The sequence below is a fragment of the Ictidomys tridecemlineatus genome, chromosome 12 (genome assembly GCF_052094955.1).
Source record: "Ictidomys tridecemlineatus isolate mIctTri1 chromosome 12, mIctTri1.hap1, whole genome shotgun sequence".
Lineage (NCBI taxonomy): Eukaryota > Metazoa > Chordata > Mammalia > Rodentia > Sciuridae > Ictidomys > Ictidomys tridecemlineatus.
In genome coordinates, this window is record NC_135488.1 from 89,081,032 (window position 1) to 89,103,908 (window position 22,877).

At 35.0% G+C, this 22,877-nt stretch overlaps 1 long non-coding RNA gene across 1 annotated transcript; it reads left to right on the forward strand.

The window, feature by feature from the left end:
• The first annotated feature begins 301 nt into the window (after window positions 1–301).
• Window positions 302–9,768, forward strand: LOC144369399 (uncharacterized). Its single transcript, XR_013429039.1, has 3 exons — window positions 302–3,336; window positions 3,996–4,154; window positions 9,684–9,768. It is a non-coding gene; the product is annotated as an uncharacterized LOC144369399 (long non-coding RNA).
• The last annotated feature ends 13,109 nt before the right edge of the window (window positions 9,769–22,877 follow it).

Below are 22,877 nucleotides of genomic sequence, written 5' to 3' on the forward strand. Positions count from 1 at the left end.
CTTTCTGCACTTAATCCTGGACAGCAGCTTCTCTGTTGTGTTCAAATAAACACACTGATCCCTACCAAGATTTGCTGCAATGCAGTGGTGATTTAAGATAATTGTGTCAATAGAATAAAAAAGAATCAATGATTCTCCCTCCCATTTATGGTAAGACATTTTTCAATCCTAGTATTTTTTGGATATGGTTGAGAAAAGAAAAAAAAATTACAGTGGTTTGTGTGAGGCTGACTTTCCTTTTTAAATAATAATAAAAGTGAAATGATATAGTAAATAAGTTTAAGTCCCTTTTTCATGTTTATTTCTTATGTAATTAGAATAAAATGTGTGTGTGTGGGGGGGAGGGGTGTGTGTGTGTGTATTGCTCCAGGGTTTTTCAGAGGATTAAATGGTATAGTGAATGGGAAATTATGGAGGAAAATGTTCTTAACCTGGATATGACCTGGGGATTCAAGATCAAACTGACACTATTCAAGCTATTAGAGTTCATGGACAAATTTTAGGAAAATGGGAATAACTAGATTTCTATGGAAATGTTTTTTGTGGATGTGCATTTGTAATGTCTCATATTTAAATGGTGCTTTTCTAATATCAGTATTTCCTTTAGTAAACACAAGTTGGGGTTATCCTTTTCCATTTAGATGAAGAAACAAAGGGCAGATAACACATTATGTGAAATGGACTCTGGTTCTCAGAATCTGGTTTTCTTGATTCTAATTCTCTCTTTTTTCCACTATCCTAGATATTCTCTCACAGTTACAGAACCAGAATTCTCCTTGAATGTATGCTATTGTAATTTCAAAGATATTGAAAAACATCTCAGTCATCTAAAACACATCCCTGTATAGATTTTAATGTTATTTATGATCATATTCTTTTAGGCTATGTTTCCTTTGAATAATGGACCAGGTAAGCTGAGCCAGCATTTAAATTCAGACAACCATTCCTCATTTGGGAGAAGTTTCTGGGTGAGAATCTGCCCCCTGCTGGAATGCATTCATATATGGCAAATGTTCCAAGAGGACATTCATTTAGCAGCTACTTATCAGCTTTGTACCTTGTACATTAGTATTAGATAGAGGAAAGAAAGGAAACCTGTCTCTTTCAGTTTCTCACTTGAGAAGGGTCTTGAGTATGCAGAGATATCAGATTAGCATTGCACAAAGTGAATCATGTGTGCTATTTAGACCACAGAGGGGTGAATAGCCTGGTGTATAGCTGAGTGATCCCTTAGGATACTGTTATAATAATTCAGCTGACAGTGATGAGTAGTGGAAGGAGGAATGGCATTAGTAATGGGAGGAAAGGGTGGATTTGGTAGGTATTTACAGATTCTTAACAGCTGTTGGATTGATTGATGAGTGGAGTGAGGGGAAAGATGGTTTGGTGAGGGTGCCTGGATTTCTTACATGCGCCTCCAGGATGGGGATGATGGTGTCATGAGCAATTGAGAGTGGAGATTTTTATTTAATGAAGTTTTTGAGTTTAACCATAGAACTATTTATTTTTCCTCAAAAGATAACATGACAACTTGAAAGATTGGGTGTAAAGACTTGAAGTTGTTTTTGATTGTTTCTTGCTTGTTTTTTTTTTTTTTTTTGGATGGTCAGAGGAGCTATCATAATGCATAGCAGAGAAATTTTCCACAGTTGAGGTCAGATCCAGCCAGTGGTTTGATTGTGTGAACTCTGTCCTGTCTCACCGATGGCACAATTTCCACGCCTGTCATGTTGTGGTGCGTCATGGAGACAGTCAACTGGCAGGAGTGCGTTCTGTTTACCGGGAGCATTCGTGGCTTGAAATTGATTTGTTAATTTCATCAGTGACTGCCAGGCATGCTAGGAATAGGAGGTGAAGGGGAACTTGGTACCCTGAACGATAGGCAGGAAACTTGGAGTTCTTCCAGGCGGTTCCCAAGTGGCTTTCTACATGTTGCCAGAAGCAACCTCAGGATATGTGCCACTTCTCCTTTCCCTGCTGTGAAATGAGGGAAGCTGCAGCTGTGAGATGCTGTGCTGTGGAGGTCCATTCACTCCATGGGGGCAGGAGGCCAGCACATAGCATCATGGGGCCAGAAGACTCAAGGAATAACCCTTCAATGCCACTCATGTGTGAGGTGAAATGACCCTCTGGCTTGATTCATCTGTTTTAAATGTTTCCTTTATTATAGAAAAATATGAATAAGGATTTTTTATAGCCACAAGTATTTCTAGTGTGACATTTATTTTTAATTCTCACTTCCACACTAAAGTGTAGGCAACAAAGGTAATATACTCATTTTTTAAAGAAAAGAACATAAGCAAGAGTTTCAGTGACTTGCCTAAGGTGGTTATATAGTGAACAGTATAAACCTAACCAAAGTACAAACCTAATCATTCACAGCAATAACAGAACCAGGAAGATTTTTGCCCCCAGGAGACATTTGGTGATGTCTGAAGACAATGGTTGTTGTAGACTGAGGGTTGGTAATAAGATGCCAAGAAACATCCCACAATGCACAGGAAAGCTCCCAGCCCGCCTCCACACACATGCTGCAAAGAATTATTCAGCCCCAAGTTGTGTAGTTCTAAGACTGGATTCAGGTAGGATATGTCTAGACCAAAGTTTGTAGGTAATTGTGGAGTTAATCTATGGAGTTTCTAGTTGTCCTACATACTCTACAATTTGCAATTTCTGGGGGGAAAATTCCAGTAGATGTGGAGATGGGGTCACATAGCTGCTAGAAGAAAGATTAGAAGACACATATTGCTATCTGGGAAGAATAGCCTATCCATTTTATCGTCATTACATAACTTTTCACCTATTTTTTGAAGAGTACTGTCGAGTACTCTGCAGAATGGAGGGAAGGTGGTGAGACCAAGATGGATCCATGAAAAACCACTGACACTGGGTCTCTGTGCTAGGACACTGTGGGAATCCTGTGGAATACAGCTACACCTTGATATTTTTCATTGTTAGTTCTGTACTCATGCCGAAGCTCTTTTTAAGAGCATGCAGAGGTTTCATTTGAACACATTCAGCCCTTCTTGCTCACCAAAAATGCTTTATATTCTCAGAAGTAATGTACATAAATCAAAGGACTGGGAAACGTGAGCAGTAATGCATCTATCTTTGGAAATTTCCTCTTTAGCAGTACCTTATTTATTGCTTGCTCAGAGAAAATGTGCCAATTTGAGAATCGTACAAAAGAAAATATTCAGTAAAGCTATTTCCTCTGTATGTACAATCACTCCATAAAAATACTGTTTTCCCATTTTTCCCCTGTGAAAAACAACCTAAGCATACTTTTTTTCCCCCTCACTGATTTCAGAGATGGACTCTCCTGTCCTGGATCGGGTAAGTAGGAAGTTCCATCTGTCTATTGCATTGTTTTCTAGGGTTATGAGCACCTCTATGTCCTTGAGACATCCTTTAGAACTGCAGTTATGAATACATTTAAATGACATTACAATGCATCTTACATGACATACTTAAGACTTGGAAAAATCATTGGTAATCCAAGCTCTGACAAATCTTGACATAGGTAGTAGAGATGAAGCTAAAACAATTAGAAGGGACATATGTTCTCTAAGAGCAGTATCGATCAGAAGTCATTGATGTCCATAATTGCTTCACATGGCTCCAGTGTCTGCAAATCCACAATAAATTTCCCTTCAAGTTAGAACCTGAATGTGGCAATGCAATCTCAATAAAAAGTGAGAGATCAAACCAAGTCAGTGAGATGGTGAACAAAAGGTACACCCCTATTTAGCATTGATGACAATGATCCTTGCAAAGAATCAGCATGTGATGGAGCACAGTATCTGTCCTGTCATAGGGGTTTATGGCACACACCAATGCCTCTCATTATGTCCCCTGTTAATAGAATCCTGATTGTATCTGGAGAAGAAAAATACAATGAATACAAATTTAGGGTTTTGCTCTCCTGAAGAAGGCAGACTTGCATAGTAGTGTATGGTTTTTTCCCTTTTTCTCTGTCTCTCCCTTGAAAGCAGACATGAAACCTGGAATTGAGCAGCCATCTGGATATTACAAGGAAGCAAATGCAAGGATGGTGGAAGAGAAAGCAGAGCTGCTAGAAGTCCAAGATGATCTCACTGAGCACCTGTTTGTCTGGCAACAAGTCTGCTCTGGACTTTACTGTATGATAAGACGTGAGTCTCTGAAGCATGATATACTCAGAACTGTTAGCATGATTTTTTAAAAATTGAAGTTGTATAATCAGGGTATGATATTTCTGTCTCACATGTTAGTATAGAATTTCAAGAAGTGCTGAAGATAGAAAGCCACTGTAATACATAAGGAGTAATTTCAAATGAGTTTTACAAGGTTATTTGACCCCTCCTTTAGTTATTACAACTATTCTAGTGATAGTGGTGGGAGGTGAAGCATAATGAGAATAGAAATAAGAAAAAGGATAATGGAAAAGTTGAGAATATAGAAAACTAAATATTAGAAATATTAGATGTGTTTCATATTTATATAGAACATTTTGTATAAAGATGTTAAATAACCCCCACACACATGTATGTGTCAGTATATGTGTATAAATTTATGTGTATATCATATATATACATATATATATGTGTGTACATATGTGTGTATACACACACACACACACATAGAATTTTATGCCTGATGCTGTTTTGTCCCTAATAAGCCATGTGTCATTTAACAAATCACTTAGTTTCTCCAGTCCATTTTTTTATCAGTTTGTAAATCACATTTTATATGAAACCCTACCTGCTATGCACGTCGCCTTTAAGTCTTATAAAGAGGTTTCTCTAGATAACCTAGATCAATTACCCTCCTTGACAAGAGCAGAGTTGATCTCATTGCTTCTAGTGGCTGAGGGAAAAGTCTAAGGTCATCAGAGGTTGTTTGCCCTGGGTGCATCATTTGCTGTCTTTTCATGTTTTTTGCCTGTGCTTTCTTTTACTCTGGATGTGCTTGATAATCTCCTGGCTAGTATAGACTGAAAATTTCCATTCACAACTCATATGTCAATTCCCTAATTGCCACCATAGCTATCCTTGAACTTGGGTCCCCAAGTAAGTAACTGGGGTTAACAAGATTATAGGGTGAGGCACTGATATGATAGGGTTGGTGTCCTTGTAAGACAAGGCGCCTGAGAGCTTACTCTTTTACTCTATCCCTATGTCTGCACCAAGGAAAGGCAAGAACACAGCAAGAAGGCAATTGTCTGCAAGCCAGGAAAAGTCCCCCTCTGAGAAACTTCATTTTGTTTAGTTGATTTCCTAGAATCTTGATCTTGGACTTCTAGCTTCCTTTATGGTTGCAGAATCAATTTCCATTAAGTCCATATTTTTCTGTTATGAGAGCCTGAGCAGACTGACATTATTCCAGATATTCTGCCTTCAGAGTCTCTAGGACTCTGCCCAGGTGGCTATCTGTTGCAGCCTGGAGTGGCCAGTCTTCCCATGATGCTCTGAGTTTTACCACATGAATGCAAAACCTTAACTTCAATTTAAACATTTTCTGAAATTTCTGTTGGATAAAAAGTCTTGCTGTCTGCCTTCTCCTAGCTGATGGCCACTTTTGTCTCTTGTTGGAATTCAGACAGATGTCTTTCACTTCTTCACAAAGTCTTTTTCTTTTTCTCTTTTTAATCTTTCTTTCTTTTCTTTTCTTTTTTTTTGAGAAATACCTAGATTTCATATATTTGATCCTAAAAGGATTTAATTATATTAGTCAGTATTCTCCAAAAGAATGAAACAAATAGAAGAAAAAAAATAGATAGATAGATAGATAGATCCAATGGCATCATTGCAAAAGCCTTAGTAGTATAATCAAGAATGTCAGAATCAGTTATGGGCAGATCATTACTAGTTCCAATGCATATTTTCAGTATTAAGCATTTAAATGGTTCTTTTTCTATCCAATTATGAATCTTCTTCAGTCTTTCTTTAAAGATGTTATTTCCTTTTGAATTCAATAACATTATAGGATATGATATCAACATATAAAACAGTAACCTTTTATATACATAATAACAAACATATTAAAAAAGAAATAATGAAAGCAATCTCAGTAACTCTTAAATTTGGTCTTTTTATGTATCCCATATTTCTTGAATTTCTTATCATTTTCTCTGTGTGGTCTATGTTCTTTTTAAGATGATTTATTTGATCTTCATTGTCTGATGTCCTATCTTCTAAGTGGTCTACTCTGTTGATGATGATTTCATTTGAGTTTTTAATTTGGTTTATTATTTTTTTCATTTCAAGGATTCCTGTTTATTTTTATTTTTTTGTATAACCTCTATCTCCTTGTTGAGGTGATCTTTTGCTTCTTGGATTTGTTTATGTAGCTCATTGTCGAAGTGATATTTTACTGCCTGTATTTGTTATCTTATGTCTTCTTTGAAATCCCAGAACACTTTAACCATGTATATCCTGAAATCTTTCTCTTGTCTTTTTTTCTGCTGTAGCTGCCAATGCTTCTAATAATGTGTTGTCCTGATTTATTTGCGGTACTTTCTTCCCTTGTGTTTTTATGTTGCTCATGTGTCTTCCTTTCCAGCTCTGTGAATCTGATGTGTTATTGTTTTTACCCTATAGATTTATGGTGCTCTTGTAAGGTTCGAAGAAATCTCCTTTGTGGGGAAAAACAATGTTAACAGATCCCTATATCAACAATACATCATCTATGAACAAATTGTTTTTATTAAGACATTCAAAGTTTAGTCTCAATGTCCAGAAATGTTGGATTCAATTATTATTTAAAATATAATCAGTAGATTCATAAAAAGGTTTACAGGACTTAAAAACAGCATACTACAAGGACACAGCCACATCAATGTTTATAGCAGCACAATTCACAATAGCTAAACTGTGGAGGCAACCTAGATGCCCTTCAGTGGATGAATGGATAAAAAAATGTGGCATATATACACAATGGAATTTTACTCAGCAATAAAAGAGAATAAAATCATGGAATTTGCAGGTAAATGGATAGTGTTGAAGAAGATAATGCTAAGGGAAGTTAGCCAATCCTCCCCCCAAAATGCTGAATGTTTTCTCTGATATAAGGAGGCTGAATTATAGTGGGGTAGGGAGGGGGAGCATGGGAGGAATAGTTGAATTATAGATAGGGAAGAGGGGTGGGAGGGGAAGGGAGGAGGCAGGGAATTAGCATGGATGGTGGAATGTGATGGACATCATTATCCAAAGTACATGTATGAAGAAACAAATTGGGTGTCAACCTACTTTATATACAGTGATATGAAAAAATATGGTATATATGTGTAATAGGAATTGTAATGCAAAAAAAGTACATGTATGAAGACATGAATTGGTGTGAAGACACTTTATATAGAAAAATATGAAAAATTGTGCTCTATATGTATAATAAGAATTATAATGCATTTCACTGTCATGTATTTAAAAAAATAAAATCAATAAAATAAAATAAATTAAAGAAAGCAATTTCATTTACAATAGCTCCAGGAAAAGAAAAAGAAAGAAAGAAAGAAAGAAAGAAAGAAAGAAAGAAAGAAAGAAAGAAAGAAAGAAAGAAAGAAAGAAAGAAAGAAAGAAAGAACGAACTAGGGATAAATTGAACCAAGAAGTTGTATAAAGTTTGAAGTAAAAATTGCAAAAAAAAGATGAAAAAAATTGAAGAAGACATTAAAAATGAAAAACCTTCCATGTTTTAGGATTAATGCTGTTAAAATGGCTATACTACCCAAACAATTTACATTTTCAATGTAATCCTATCAAAAGACCACTGTTATTCTTTCAGGAATAGAAAAAAATAATCCTAAAAGTCATGTGGAATTATAGAAGACCCTAAATAAGCAAAGTAATATTTAACAAAAGAACAAAGCATTATAATACCGTGTTTCAATGCATACTAAAGAGCTATAGTAACCAAAACAACATAGTACGGGTAAAAATAGACATATCTATCAACAAAACAGTGCAGTGATCTCCAAAATAAAGTCATTAATTTATAGCCATCTGATTCTCCACAAAGGCACCCAAAATATACATTGGGCAACCTTTTTCCAATGGTGCTGGGAAAACTGGATATCCATCAGCAGAAGGTTGAATCTCCCCCCTCCTCTCAGGGAATTATTCTGACATAAATTTCTTATGTACATAAATGGATACACCACAGTGAATCTCAACATCATGTACAACCATAAGACTGGGATTCTAATTAGAATGAACTGTACTCTATGTTTGTATAAATAAGTCAAATTATACTCTACTGTCATGTATAACTAATAAGAATAAAAATTAAAAAGAGGGGCTGGGGATGTGGCTCAAGTGGTAGGGCCCTCGCCTGGCATGCGTGTGGCCCGGGTTCGATCCTCAGCACCACATACAAACAAAGATGTTGGGTCCACCGAAAACTAAATAATAAATATTAAAATTCTCTCTCTCTCTCTCTAAAAAATTAAAAAGAAAAGTTAAAACCAAATAACAACAGCAACAAAAGATTCAATCTTCTGAAGATGATATTTCAATGTTTCATAAGATTAGACCCTGCCATTTACCTTAGGAAAACCAACAAGAGTACTGAGGCTCATCCAGTTGGAATTCACATACACATATGAAGTTTCACCAAACTCTCCTACATAAAAATTTATTAGGGCACTGGGTGCTGTGGTACATGCCTGTAAACCCGGCAACTTGGTAGGCTGAGACAGGAGTATTTCAAGTTTGAGGCCAGCCTCAGCAATTTAGCAAGGCCCTAAGCAACTTAGCAAGACCCTGTCTCAAAATAACAATAAAAAAATTAAAAAGACTGGGGATGTGGTTCATTAATTAAGTGCTCCTGGGCTCAATCTTCAGTATCCCTCCACCCCCCAAAAAAAGTTATTGGCTTTTTTCCCCCCAAAACTGTATTTTAAGTTGGTCTATTAACTAAGAAGGATTTTATTAAGATAAATTCAGATACCTCTAAAATTTCCTATCATGGTCAATCAGTATAGTTCCATGACTTAATTAGTTTTTGCAGGTGAGCAGTCTCAAGATGTAATCCTTTTGCTAGCTAGCCCTGGAGCAGCAAAAAGGAAAAAAAGAAGAAGAAGAAAAACTATCCACCTGAAGGCTGAAATTAGAATTTTTTCATTAGTAGCAAACAACTGGATATAAGAAAAAGAATCATAGTATCTCAGAGCTGCAGTGGTTCTTGCTAATCTTTTTATTCAAATTCTACATTTTTATAGAAAGTCAATTTGGGGATTAATGATAATGTATATTCATTTAAGAATAGAAGGTATTATAATGCTAGTAATTAATAAGTTAGGCCTCTGAGAACTTCTGAAAATGTATATATCCTTAAAGGCTGTGAGTTCCATATTGGTACTGAAAATTTCAGAACTGTGAAAAGAACTTGAACAACCCAGAAGCTCATGTTACTAATCTGACATCGTGAAGTATAGTATACCTTCTCTCTTTCTTTCTCTCTCTCTCTCTTTCTCTCTCTCTCTCTCTGAAAGATGCTGACTCTCTTCATTTCCTGATATGAAAGCTCCTTTTTTTTGTTTTGTCTTTTAGTCATTCTGAATAGTATCTGCTAGAAATGGTATTACCAAGACAGAATTAACCATTTGTATTGTCCCTAAGCTCTTTCCTCCCAGTTATTTTCTCTTGATTATGTAAAATATCTACCTGTCACTTACTTTTATTTTTATTTTCTCTCCATTGCAGAAAATTATCTTCTGGCCTCTGATGGTCTCATGGAAAGTAAAGTAGAAGACAAAGTATTTGTATTTCTATTAAAACAAAAAAAATCAACATGTTGATTTCCGTGTTAGTTGTTTTATATTAATTATCTCTATTATTTTAAAAACTATTAGGTATTATTGTTTCTGTACTACAAATTAAGAAAAGGTAAGCTGAGAATAGTTAAATAACAGGTCATAGTAACACAGTTAGTGTGTAAATTAGTATTCAGACCTAGTGTCTGCCTTTCTCACATATTCCTAGTCTTTTTACCATTGTTTCTGCAATGTCTTCCTACTTTAATAGCAAAACCAACAGTGAATAACAGTTATCCCTGAAGAGGGCTGCTGTGTGCCAGGCATGCTACTTACTGCATCATCACAAATATCAGTGTACATATGTGTGATATAAAGAGTGTCATTGATAAGAACACAGGTCATGCAAGACACTTATTATCTCTGAGATTCAATTACCAATCAATAATGACATCACTAAATCCTTGCTTTCTTTATTGCTGCCTCCTTGGAACATTATCCAAAACCACAGGCTCTCTAGTTCAAACTAGCTTTTAATATATTTCCATTGCCTGAGAATCTAACTGCTTATAATCTCCCTAGGTATTCCATACTCTTATGACTCGGTACCTTCACTTCCTATATTTTCTCTATTAAAGATAAATTTCTTATTTTATTAAAAGCCTTTCATTTTTTTTCTTTGCTCAAAATGTCTTATTCTCAGGAAAATCTCCCTTAATAAGCCATTCTTTATATGGATCCATCTTCCTTTCTTTTGGTTCCCAGTAGCATTTCTAATATATTTACCTAATGGACCCATGACTTTAAAATGTAGAAATAGATATTTCTACACTTTATTGTACTGTAGGATAAGGAATATTTTGTTTTTGAAATATTAATATTTATTTTCTCATTTAAGTTAGCATATTTTCTGTCAGAAATTTTTGAAAATTCAGAAATTTATGGGGAAGAAAAAATCAATGAAAACTTTATTATTCACAAATAAGTACTTTAAATACATAAGGACATTTTATCTTTGTTTGACCATAAATAGATATTATATTATTTATGATTAAACTATAGCTTTTAATCCAACTTTATATGAAATGATATCATGTATCTAAAATTTTTAAGAAACAAGAAATTTTGATGATCAGCATAGTAAGATTTTGTATTCATGGTTAATAAACATAAAAATGCACTCTTAAAAGCACATTACAATATGTAATAAGGGATGAGGGGCTGGAGTTGTGGCTCAGTGGTAGAGTACTTGCCTGGTATGTGTGGGGTCCTAAGTTTGATCCTAAGAACCACATATAAATAAATAAATAAAATTAAAATCCATATTAAAAAAATAAGTAATAAGGAATTCATGTTATTAAATATTTTGTTACCTATTTAATTCTTCTTCATTTGATTTTCTGCTTGCTAAATGTGATTCTGAGTGCTGTTTGCTTTTTGATGCAATTTATCTGCAAGGTTAAAAGATAGATGTTGGTTCATTTGCTGTGAGGACAGACTGGATTAATATTTTGTGACTAATGTAATTAAATTGCCAATATATTACATATTTTTACAGAAAACACACATGCAAGTAAATGTTTTCCAGAAATGTTTCTAGGATCACTTGTAAACTGTATCATGTCTAATATGAGGAGAAATACCAATGACACTTTATCAATTACATGAACATTGAATATTGACAAGAAATGTCATTTTTCCTTGGAATGTCAGAATGCCTTTTACAAGGCAAGATTTCCATAAATGAGTACTTATCAGAACTGAATGGCCTTGTCTTAAGCATGATGCATATAATGGCATAACATTAAAAAACATCCTTAGAAAATCTTGTTGTACTTCTTATGACACCATGCAAATATTGCTCACCCAGATTCACCTATAGTTTATTGTCTTATTCTATAAAGTCACATTTGGCTTGCATTTTGGTGCAAGAATAAAAGGAGAGAGAAGAAAGTGAATGTCAACAATAACTCAAAGGCACAAAAGTAGGTTGAAAGTTTTCTAAGATTCCAACACTGGAAATATTAAGTATCCAACTAAAGAAAAAAGACAGGCTGTCTGAAAAGAAAAAAAGAAAAAAATCAGAATTCTAGATTATGAGGAAGGGAGAACAAAAAGCAACTAAAGTTCTTTTGAACTACACAATTCCCATATTTCTTAGAATTATGGACAAAAAGATTTTTAAAGTTAGTGGTAACCTTGACTATGCTTAAGTTGATTATGATTTGAAAAATAAACAATAGGATATATGTTGATTTTTTAAAATTATAAGATTACAAGGCATCCTTGACATTTTACTTTAAGTATTCTTAAAGCAGCATAAAATAGTGTAACTTTGCAAATAATTTACACATGTTGTATTACAATAGTTCATTATTCTATAATAGTTAATTACTAGCATAGTTGTTTTTTTTTTGTTTTTTTTTTTTTTTAGTGGCTCTGGGGATTGAACCCAGGTCTTTGTGCATGTGAGGCAAGCACTCTACCAACTGAGCTAGAATAGTCCTCCTAGCATAGTTCTTTAAACTCTCTTTCTAAAAATGAACTGTCAATTCTGAAGTTTAGGTGACTAGAATGAACCATATTTCATCCACCTCTCTATTAGAGTCCATCCTTACCAAAAGGCTGGTTTACAAGTCACAAATTCTTTCCCCTCCTCAATGAAGCTTGCTTTTTCAACTACCTTTATTCCTATTAGCAAGTATTCTCCCTTTATTAATCATAATTTCTTAATAAGATGACAATGTAATTCAGTTTTCTACAACAAATAGTCCTTACCAGAGAAAAAGTTGGAGAATAAGAAACAAAATGTCACTTTTAAGGACATTGCAGAAAGATTTCAAGTACTTAAAACTATACATTTTCACGTAGGTAAATATATGTATGATCCTTAGGTTTCTTAAGATCCTATCAATTTCACCTGAGAAATTTTTATATTCTTTTAAGATTGACTTTAATATTTTTATTTTAAAATTGCTATTTTATAAGAATATTTTGTAAGGTTCTTTTTTTATGAAGAATTCCTGTAGGTAGGAATTTATTTTAAATAAAGTAACAACTCTCATGATACTCCAACAGAAAACTTTCCTTCACTATTCAAAAAGGCAACACCCCTTTCTTGAACCAGAGTCTTCATTGTGGAGCTAATTTATAATCTTGAACCAAATAAATGTCAAGAAAGAAGGTCTTGGTAATATTTTCTCCTGGACTTCAAGAGCCAGCCATGTTTTCATTCCATTAATATTTGAGGGAACTTTTGATTACAGAGTATCTGTGCTCACAACAGTCATTCCTCAAAGCAAACAAAAATCCAATTTTAATTATTGACCATAGCCCCCTCTTGTTTGCAGATTTTCTACCTTGAAATCCATTTTTGAGTGAGTAAAGTATTAGCTTTTCTAGTCATGAGGTGCTGTGAAAAATTTTAAGTCTGTTTTCATTGGAGATATGGCAAAAATTTTAACAGAGGACGTATGTCTTGTGTTCTTGGTCTGCCTCTGATAGTTTGGAGCTAGAAAGTCCAGTTGCAAGATCTTAGACTCAGTGTTTCAGGAATTGAGGTATAATTTTTTCTCTGAGACTTAAATAATCTAGGTGAAATTAATCAGCATGGTATCTAGAACTCAGTAGACTACCTCATAAACACTATCTTCCTTTTGTCTAACAAAGATGAAAGCAATTCATGAACAAACCAAGGCTTCATTTATATCAAACATAAACTACTTGCAGGAATAGTGCCAACCTTTAGGTCACTTTAATAACTTAAAATAAGTTTATTTAGAGACTCATTTTATGTCAAACAATTCATAATTAATATCCACATTAAAAACCTTCAGGTTGAGTTTTTCACTCAAAGATTTGTAACAATTTGTTTGGTATCCTGTATGTATTTCTCTTTAAGAGATTTAGAAGCTGAAACATATCTATGTCTGTGCAATTACTTGTAATTAAATTTGAGTATATAATCCAAGGCTGAAAACCTCCTTAGATTTATGTAAGTTTACTTCAGAGAATGTGGTTAGTTTTCAAATTTAAATTCACTAGGGTGAATAAAAGCACCTTGAAGAAAATGTCATTTGTCTTATGATTATATATGATTATGAAAAGGGTGTATTTCAAAGACTGCAATCTGAATTTTTGTTTTTAATCTTATTTTATCACCAGAATGTTATGACAGAGAAACTGTCAAATTACAAACAAATTCAGTTGAGGTAAGGAGAGGATTTATTCAAAATGGTAATTACAGGGGAAAGGAGAGCCATGACAATAGGCTTCAAACAGCATCTCCAAGCATTTCAAAGGTCACACAGGAAAGGCTTTTCTTTTACTGGGAGGAGTAAAAACAAGGTTGAAAAAACAGGTGTCAGATAGGTGATCATGGAATGTCCTCTTTATGGTCAGCAATCTGGGGAGGGCTGGTTTTGGGCGGGAGGGGGGGGTGGGGGGTGGAGGAAGTGGGTGGTGGTTGCTGATTCTCATTCTGATTTTAGCTCAGAGGAAGGTGGATCTCCAAACTCAAGATGCTGTATGAAGGAGAAAAACTGAAGTTTTAAGTCAAGTTAGCAAGCCTTTTGTTTGGCTTGATCTGTAGAGACAAACAGTTCAGGTAATCTGTTACATAGGAAAATAAAGAATTTGGAAACCATGCCTGGCTTTGTCATAGGTAAACAAGGGAACAACTGGAGTTTTACCTAAATCATATGGGAAAGGGTGGTTCTTTGGGTTTTTTTTTTTTTGTTTGTTTGTTTGTTTGTTTTTCAGGAACACAAGGTAAAATGCAACATTGTCAGACCCTAGGTAAATTTCTGGACTAGTTTTCAACTATTGGTAGGCAAATATCCAGCTGAGAGCTATGGAGTTCTGACTTGATAGTTGCATCATTCAGGGTCTTAACATTGCTTCTAGATTTAATAAACCCTTAAATGAATTAGTGGTGTGACCTTCTGCAGTTTCTAAAAGGAAGTCTCTTAATCACTCCCTTAATTGCAGTATCCTTTAATTGCAGAACATTATCAGATACATGTAGGCATTCATTCTATTATACACTGATTGAATGACAACAATTCACATTTAGTTAGTAATTACTAAGAAAGTAACATATTCACCATTCAAATCCTTGATTTCATGAGTACAATGGTAATATGTTAGAAATATTATCTATAATCTTCTTCTTAATTTTATGCATTTGAATGGAATATACCCTTATTTTAAGGAGAAGAGGTGTGGTTTGTAGGAAAGAAGAAGACTTAAAATCAAACATACCTGGGTTCAAATTTTGACTCGGCCAGAAAATAGTTCTATGATCACAAGCAAATGACATATCTTCTTTTCCCTCAGATTTTCTTTCTTTTTTTTTTTTTCAATACTATGACTCTGTAATGCCACTTTGAACAATTCTTCAGAGAACTAGAGATAATGTATACAGTCAGTCCTCATGACTATACATTCTGTATTGGCAAATTAACCTACTTGCTAATATTTGTTGGTAATACCCAAATCAACTGCTGTGGCATTTTTACAGAAGTTTATGGGTATGCACAAAGCAGCAAAACTTTAGGTCACCCAAAGTGCATGTCCCCAGATGGGTTTAGATAAGGCTTTGCTCCATCTGCTGCTTCAGCTCTCATATGTACATTTAATCTCAGGGTTTTCATGCTTTTGTGCCTTCCTTAACCATGAATTCAAATTAAAGGATCAAAAGTCCGTTTAAATAAGGTGTGTCTTGAAACAGAAACAGATGAAAAACAAGCTTATTTATCAAATGATTGACAAAAATATTGGAATTAAATATGGAAAACTAATCCCGTATTTCCCCCAAGAGGTATTTTCCCATATTCATAAATTCAATGTTCATGGCGATTTTATGAATATGTCAATATTTACTAATAATGAGAACTGATTTTATTTGTGTTTCTCTGTTTGTCTGCATAAACAAATTTAATGTTGCATACATTATAGTGACAAAGAAGCAATCCTGGACACCTAGAAGTCTAGCCTGGGCTGTCACTCATAGTAAGCTCTTGGTGTTCTCCTGCGGAGCTTAAATAATTTCACAGAAAAGGGGCCTCTGTGACCATGATGGCTGGGGACAAAAACAATACTACACTGTAATTTTGCCTGGACATAGACACAACATGAACATTGTACAAACCACCAGACACCACACCAAACACTTCCCTCTCACAATTAATATGCATGACTGCTACTTTTCTCCCGATTCACTTATTACTCTAGTCTGCTCTCTTCATAGATCAAGACTTACTGAGATAAACAGTCACAGAATGGGAACAATAGCCAGAGTTTAATTCTCTCAAAGAAAGTTAATTTTATTGCCACAGGGATGTTGCAGTGTCTGTGTTGTGTTGCATGGTCCTTCAAAGAATTAAAGTATGAAACTTTAGTTTATTAACCACACATTTTCAGCTGCTTTTGACTTGGGACTTTGCCAATCCTGGAGTGACTGATGGCTGTCCAGAGGTTATCTAACTCCTAGAGAGAGCCAGCAAATCCCTCTTGGCTTGCCTTTCATATGCAGACCAACCAATCCAGATCTATAGGCCCAACTACCTCTTCTATACTCTAGATCTCTATTTTCCTGTCCTAACACTTTAGTTCAGGACAGACAACTAGGGACTGTAATTTTTTTTTTTTTTTTTTTTTTAACAAGCTGATGTTAGGCCTGTGTTTATCCTACCTTTCCATGGAAACCACAACAAAGACTTGCCCACAGTTCACCCCACCTCTTCCCTGTTTCCTCTGTGTCCTGCCTGATCTCAGCATTTCCCATGTGGCCACCCCATGATCTAGTGGCCCTTGTTATCATTTGAATGTGAGGTGTCTCCATAAAGCTCATGTGTGAGACAATGCAAGAAGGGTTAGAGGAGAAATGATCCGGTTCTGAGAGCCTTCATCCAATCAGTGAATTAATCCTGTGAAGGCTGGTAGGTAGTGGCTGAAGGAGGTGGGTCATTGGAGTCGGGGGTGGGCCACTGGTAGTGGAATCTTTCTCCCTGCGACCTGATCATCATGTGAGCAGCTTCCTTCTGCCACACTCTTCCGTTATGTTGTTCTGCCTCATCTCAAGCCCTGAGGAAGGAAGCCTGCTGTTTATGGATTGAGACTGCTGAAACTGTGAGGCTCCAAATAAACTTTTCCTCCTCTACAATTCTTCTCGTTATGGCTTTTCGTCACAGCAGCAAAAGCTGACTAAAACAGCCCTCTTCTCTTCCAATCTGTGAGTATGGCAAATTATCTCTTCAATGGCAGATATGTCCTGTTCTGTTGGCCTTTCCACACCTCCATATTAATAAAAACTATGCTTTTGACAGCCCTTGTCATAAAAGAATTTAGACCTTTGAAATTGGAGACTTGATCATTCCTATAAGAGGTCAAAAAGGAAGCAATCAGACATAATATATAACTAGTGCGAAACTAGGCAAAATCAAGTGGGGAAGTAGGTGTGAGAATAACCAATATTGTTGGCACCACACAGGAAAAGGCTGTACGGGAGAGTAGAGACCGCTCTGTTTAGAGAAATGGGGTGCACTTGTTGGGTGAAGAATTTGAAAATCTTTTGGTAGAAGGTAATGAAAGAAGACTGAAGCAGAGTATTTGGAAATACTTGTTCCCCTGTGAAATTACTTGACTGAAGTGAGGCATTAATAATTTTAATTTTTCACTTTCTGATTTCAAGTTGTTTTTGTTTAATAAGTTTCATTAAATAATGGATTAAAATGGGTCCAAATGATGTTTATGCTCAAAAGCAAGCATCTTTCTGAGATCTTTTTAGAAGCAAAATGGAATCCAGGCTCTTGTTTTTATTTCATAAAAGAATGTCCTAGAAAAACATGATACTTATGGATATAAACTTCTGTATCTAGGCAACATTGCTTTGAAGTAAAGGGAAGATTGTTGACATTTTATAACTGAGGTTCCAAGAACACCAAAAGAAAAGCCAGTTGTGAAGCAGAAATAGCCCACAAGCCAGGGATCCTAGAAAATTGGGATAATTACTGAAATCAATTTTAGCTTACAAAGAACATAAAAGCTGAACACACACTGTTAAATTGCATTCTGCTCACCTGTGGTTTAGCATGCTGGTTTTTATTTTTTTATATTTTCTGTTTTTAATGCTCAGATTTTGTAAAGGCCAAGTAGAATTTCTAACAGATCATTAACGAGAAATAATGGAGGCACAGCTTTTAAAAATCTAGATTGTAGCTAGGTATGATGGCACATGCCTATAGTCCCAGTGATTGGGAGGTTGAAGCAGGAGGGTCACAAGTTCAAAGCCAGCCTCAGCAACTTAGCAAGGCCCTAAGAAATTTAGTGAGACTTATTTCTAAATAAAATGTGGCTCAGTGGTAACGTGCCCCTTTATTTTATTTGGGTTGGTCTCCAACATCAAATAAAAGAACCAAAACCAAAAAAATCTAGATTGTATATAATCTTAAAATTAATCAAATGAAATAAAAACTAAATTGATTTCAGCATATGACATTTATGTTTATCATGCATGCAAAATAATTTTCAAAGCTTTTAACACAAAAACCAATTTATTCATAAAATGGCCAATGTTACTTGGATTTGAGGTCATAGCTATATGAATAATCCTGTGAGTGTCTACTGATTATTCATTCATTTCCATGTCCCACACGTTCCACACATAATTCATGGATCATGTAGTTGAGTTTGAAGGTAACAGACAGCTGTGGGCATAAGTTCCACAGTGTGAATGACCACCTCCACTGAGGAAGGAATGATCCACAGTGTGCTGGCTTCATGCTCAATGATTGAGAGACCAGGAGACAAATAGTATTACTGCCTAGGAGGAGGAACAAATGCTTCAACCAAAGAAATGGTATTAATAAGGCATGAAGTCTACTTAGCCCGTAAGAAATTGAGGCAGTCTAGTTCAGTACAACTCTACTGAAGTGAATCAACCCCCTAGTGCATTCTTTAAACTTGTTACAAGACTATATCAGGAGTGATAGCAAAATTCATTTCTACTGCCTGATTAATATAATTCATATTTATACAACCCATACAATGGGATGGCAGGTAAAGAATAAAAGATTTTGAGACAGACTGAGTTTTATTTCTTGGTTTTGCCATTTTCTAGTAGAACAGCATCTTCGAGCTTTTCCTTCTGTATAATGAGTATGGAAACTATGTGTTCAAAAGCTTATGAAAATTAAATTGAAATGTATATAAAAGAACGAGGCTGTCACATAGTAGGTACTCAAAATACAGATCACTCTTGAAAGAATGAATTCCAAAGTAAATTGGGCCTTTTGGAAGCAATGGTGTGAAGTCAGTCCTGATCTTACCCGAAAATGAAAAGGGAGGGGTTTATCTTTGTCACCCACCAGTGTCCCTTTCTCAGCTGCTCTCTTGTGGTGATTAATGCTCACCATCATCCCTGATTAATTCCTGCTTTAATAAGAAAATCTGTCATTCATTCACCTGAGGTTTGTTACTAATCAGATTGCCTCTGCAAGAATGTAAAGGCTTTAACCCAGAAAAATAAAGCCTGTAAGAGTAGAGGCTTCAGCTAGTGCATGCAGGTTTTGTGGAGCTAGTGGGATGGGAAGTGATCAGGGAAGATAAATAGAAGGGAATTTAGAGACTGGAAATGTTTTAGATATTACTGCAGCATTCATTGGCTAAATTTAAACACCACAGATTATAATCAGGTAAAAACGAATTTCTGAAGGAAGATTTTGTCTTCTCTTTTAAGCTACAATATACCAGTAAGTAATTGCATTCAGAATATTTTCCATAAATGCAATTTCAATACAAAGTGCTTGTAATTGTATTTTTTAAATCTACAGAAATTTTGAATAGGTTTCCTGTCTAACACTGACCCACATGAAAAATTAAAAATTAAAGGATGATAAAAAATATTAACCTGCACAAAAGCCATGTTCTTTAAGATTTTAAGAAAATGTTTATCTACTTCTAGGTGTTCAGCTTTATTCACTTGTTTTTTGTCATTTTCAAGGTCAGTGTGCCCCTGTGCTTATTACTCATGTGTAAAAGAGAAACATAACTGATTGGAGATATAAATCCCTCATTTAAAAGGAGAGAATTATCAACAATTTAATATGCAAAAAATGAATATTTTAACTCACAGAACTAAAGCAGTTTGCTTATTGGTTAACCACCCCCACCAACACACATACATTTGGGGCACTAACATAAATGTGGCTGGATCTCTCCCTGTATCAAAAGGTAAAAAGCAGGATTATAAAATTGATTTGGGAAGATAAACGAGCATAACTAATGATTTAATCCTGAACGCACCACTTTTTCTAGTCAACAAACTTTTCAACATCCAGAAAAGAGTTTCTTATGCTTATGTGATCAGAATGTGGTCTATACTCCATGTAGCCTGGGAATTTTCTTCCCTGGGAGGAAAAAACATCACATGCCATTGAATCAAAATAATATCATATGGAGAAAAGCTCCATTTGCAAGAATGTTAAATTGGGTGCCTACACCTGGAGGCTCAAAAAGAAGCACATTATAAAATTAAAAAATAATTTGACTTGAAGTTCTAATGTGAGGAATATATGCTGTTGATTATTTTATATAGTTATTGGTGCTACTTGAAATGATTACTCTTTGGAGTCTTAATTCCTACCCTTCTCTGAAGGCAGGGTGGAACTGATTACACAAAAATAAATTTAATCTTCTTCCAAGTCATATGTTTTACAAATGCAGCTTAACTTTGGGCAATTGCATTGAAAATTAAAGGATTTTAGCTGAAGGAAAGTCATTTTAAAGGCAGTGTGAATTCTAAGACCTTCCATTTCCTTAAGCAGCATCTAACCAAATAGATATGTAAAACATAAACATTCCACATTTTTTTCTAACAACTTTCTTCCTTCTCCAATTGAAACGAGGTCATAATATAATAATGATCTTTGAATTTGCTGCTGTTAACACTATCTCCCTGTTCTTTCCCTGGATTGCTGTTACTTTTAAAATAGATGGCTTGAAATCCATGAGGATCTCAGAGATTGTCATGGGAAGAATCTCCTAAGAAGAGTCCAGAGAGTTCTCAAAGAGAAGGGGAATCTGACTCAGGGCCTCTGGGGTCCTTGGTTTACATGATAGAAAAATTCAGCATTCAACAGTTAGAGGCATAAACAGAGGTTTGCTTAGGAAAGTAGATATACATTCAAGGAAGAATGAGGGCAGTCTCTAGAGAGAGATACCTGTGGGGACAAAGCAAGGGATGCACATTAAAAAGAAAATGGTGCCATCACAAGAGTGTGAGGTGCATTTGGGTGTGTCTAGCTCTTCTTTTCAAAGGAAACTTGGTGAGGGGTGGGAATGGAAGGTTATTAAGGAATGATATCAGTCTGGTGAGCTTAAGGCAGGTTCTGATGGTATGGTCAGTCTCCAGATTTTTAGTCTGATGTGCTCTTCATTATCTGATCAGTAGATAGTGCTGTGGAAAGTCCTCCAAGGTATAGATTTCTCAAAATATTACCTCTCTCTGTACTATATTTATTGAGGACTTAATTTTAATAGGTAGATTCACAGACTTCCTAGGAATTTGGAAGTGACAGACATAAAAGAAGAGAAACTGGCTTAGGGAGTCACAGGCCTGGAAAAATATGCAGAACTTCTAAATTAAAATCTTATTTCCTTGTCCTTTCTTTATGTCTCCTTCCTACTACCTATTTGTTTTTATTTTATTTTATTTTTCTATCCTACCTCAGGGTAACTTTTCCTTAAAAAGAAACATACCTTTCTTAAATCTATGTAACTTCATTTGTTAATCATACCTCAATAAAACTGAGGAAAACCAAACTTCAATTTTAAAAAAAGCAGATAGATTATAAATAGACAGATTTTTTAAAAAGTCCCTTCTAGCTACAGTTTGTTCATGTTGGCTAATTTCTAGTTATTGATATGTTATCTAGCTACTGGTTGAAAAAGTAGTTGGAAGAGATACTATAGTATATCATTCTTCAATATTTCCACCATTTTCAAAAAAATCTCTAATTGATGCAAATAATTTCAAAAGCAAAAATGGTAAAATGCAGGAAGTGATACATTTTGTATAAATTAATCTGTTTTTATTGTAACATATTTAACTGCACATTAATATGTTTTTAAATAATATTAGTGTTCAACAACTGGCTCATCAGATTTCTAAAAATTTAACGGTTGGCTCTGATGGGGTAGCATGAGATGGCAGCATTATATCACTGGACATTTTAAATAGAAAGAAAAAGCAGTAATTACATAAGTTTTGGTTTCTCTACTATTGATATATCTTAAATAGCAGTTGAAATAACTTCCGTTACCCTTGGGTACGTTCATATATTACTTTTACATTTAATAATTTCAGAACATTTTGCACTTACTCTGGAATGGAATTGATATTAAGAAATCTAAAATTTTGTGTAGTTCAACTGTATTTTTAATCCCCCCAGAAAGGCAGTTAGCTACCTGAGAGGAAGAAGAGATGAATCCTTGCACTGAGCTAAATTCAGAGGCCCCACTTCCTGCATTCCCACCCTGGCTTCTCTATTGTTTTGTTTGTGTGTTTAGTTTTCTTTAGGCAAGTTATTTAGTTTCCTGTGTCTCTGTTTCTTTATCTTAAAAAAGTGCAAAATAGCAGTCCTTACTTCCTAGTGTTTATAGTGTCTTTGAAATGTATTCAATGTTTAATAAAATTTATTTGTCATTTGCTTTAGACCTTTGGAAAGTTTTCCCCTTCCAAAAAAAGGTCCTTCTTTCTAATCCTTCCCAAATGCAAGAATTCCCCAAAGCTGCAAAAGTAATGTACTGAGAGGTCATTATTAATTTCTCATAGACAGTACTCTTCTGACCCTGGGTCCCTTGTTGATGGGAGCAGAGCTATACTCCATTAGAGTAGATTCCTATTAGACAAGCATGCATTTTTCTGTGTGTGTCCTTTCTTACACTCAGTGACCTCTTTGCCTTCTATACAGTCTCTCCAGCATCTTTCATGGTGACTCCTTAATTTCCCTATTTCAGCCTACGCCTTCACATTCCTTTGCATACAAATCTTAACTTCGGTAATGTTAACAGGGTTTCATTTGGATAAAAGATGTAATTTATCCCATCATTTTATTTTCCATAGTATCCAGTAACTCTAGTT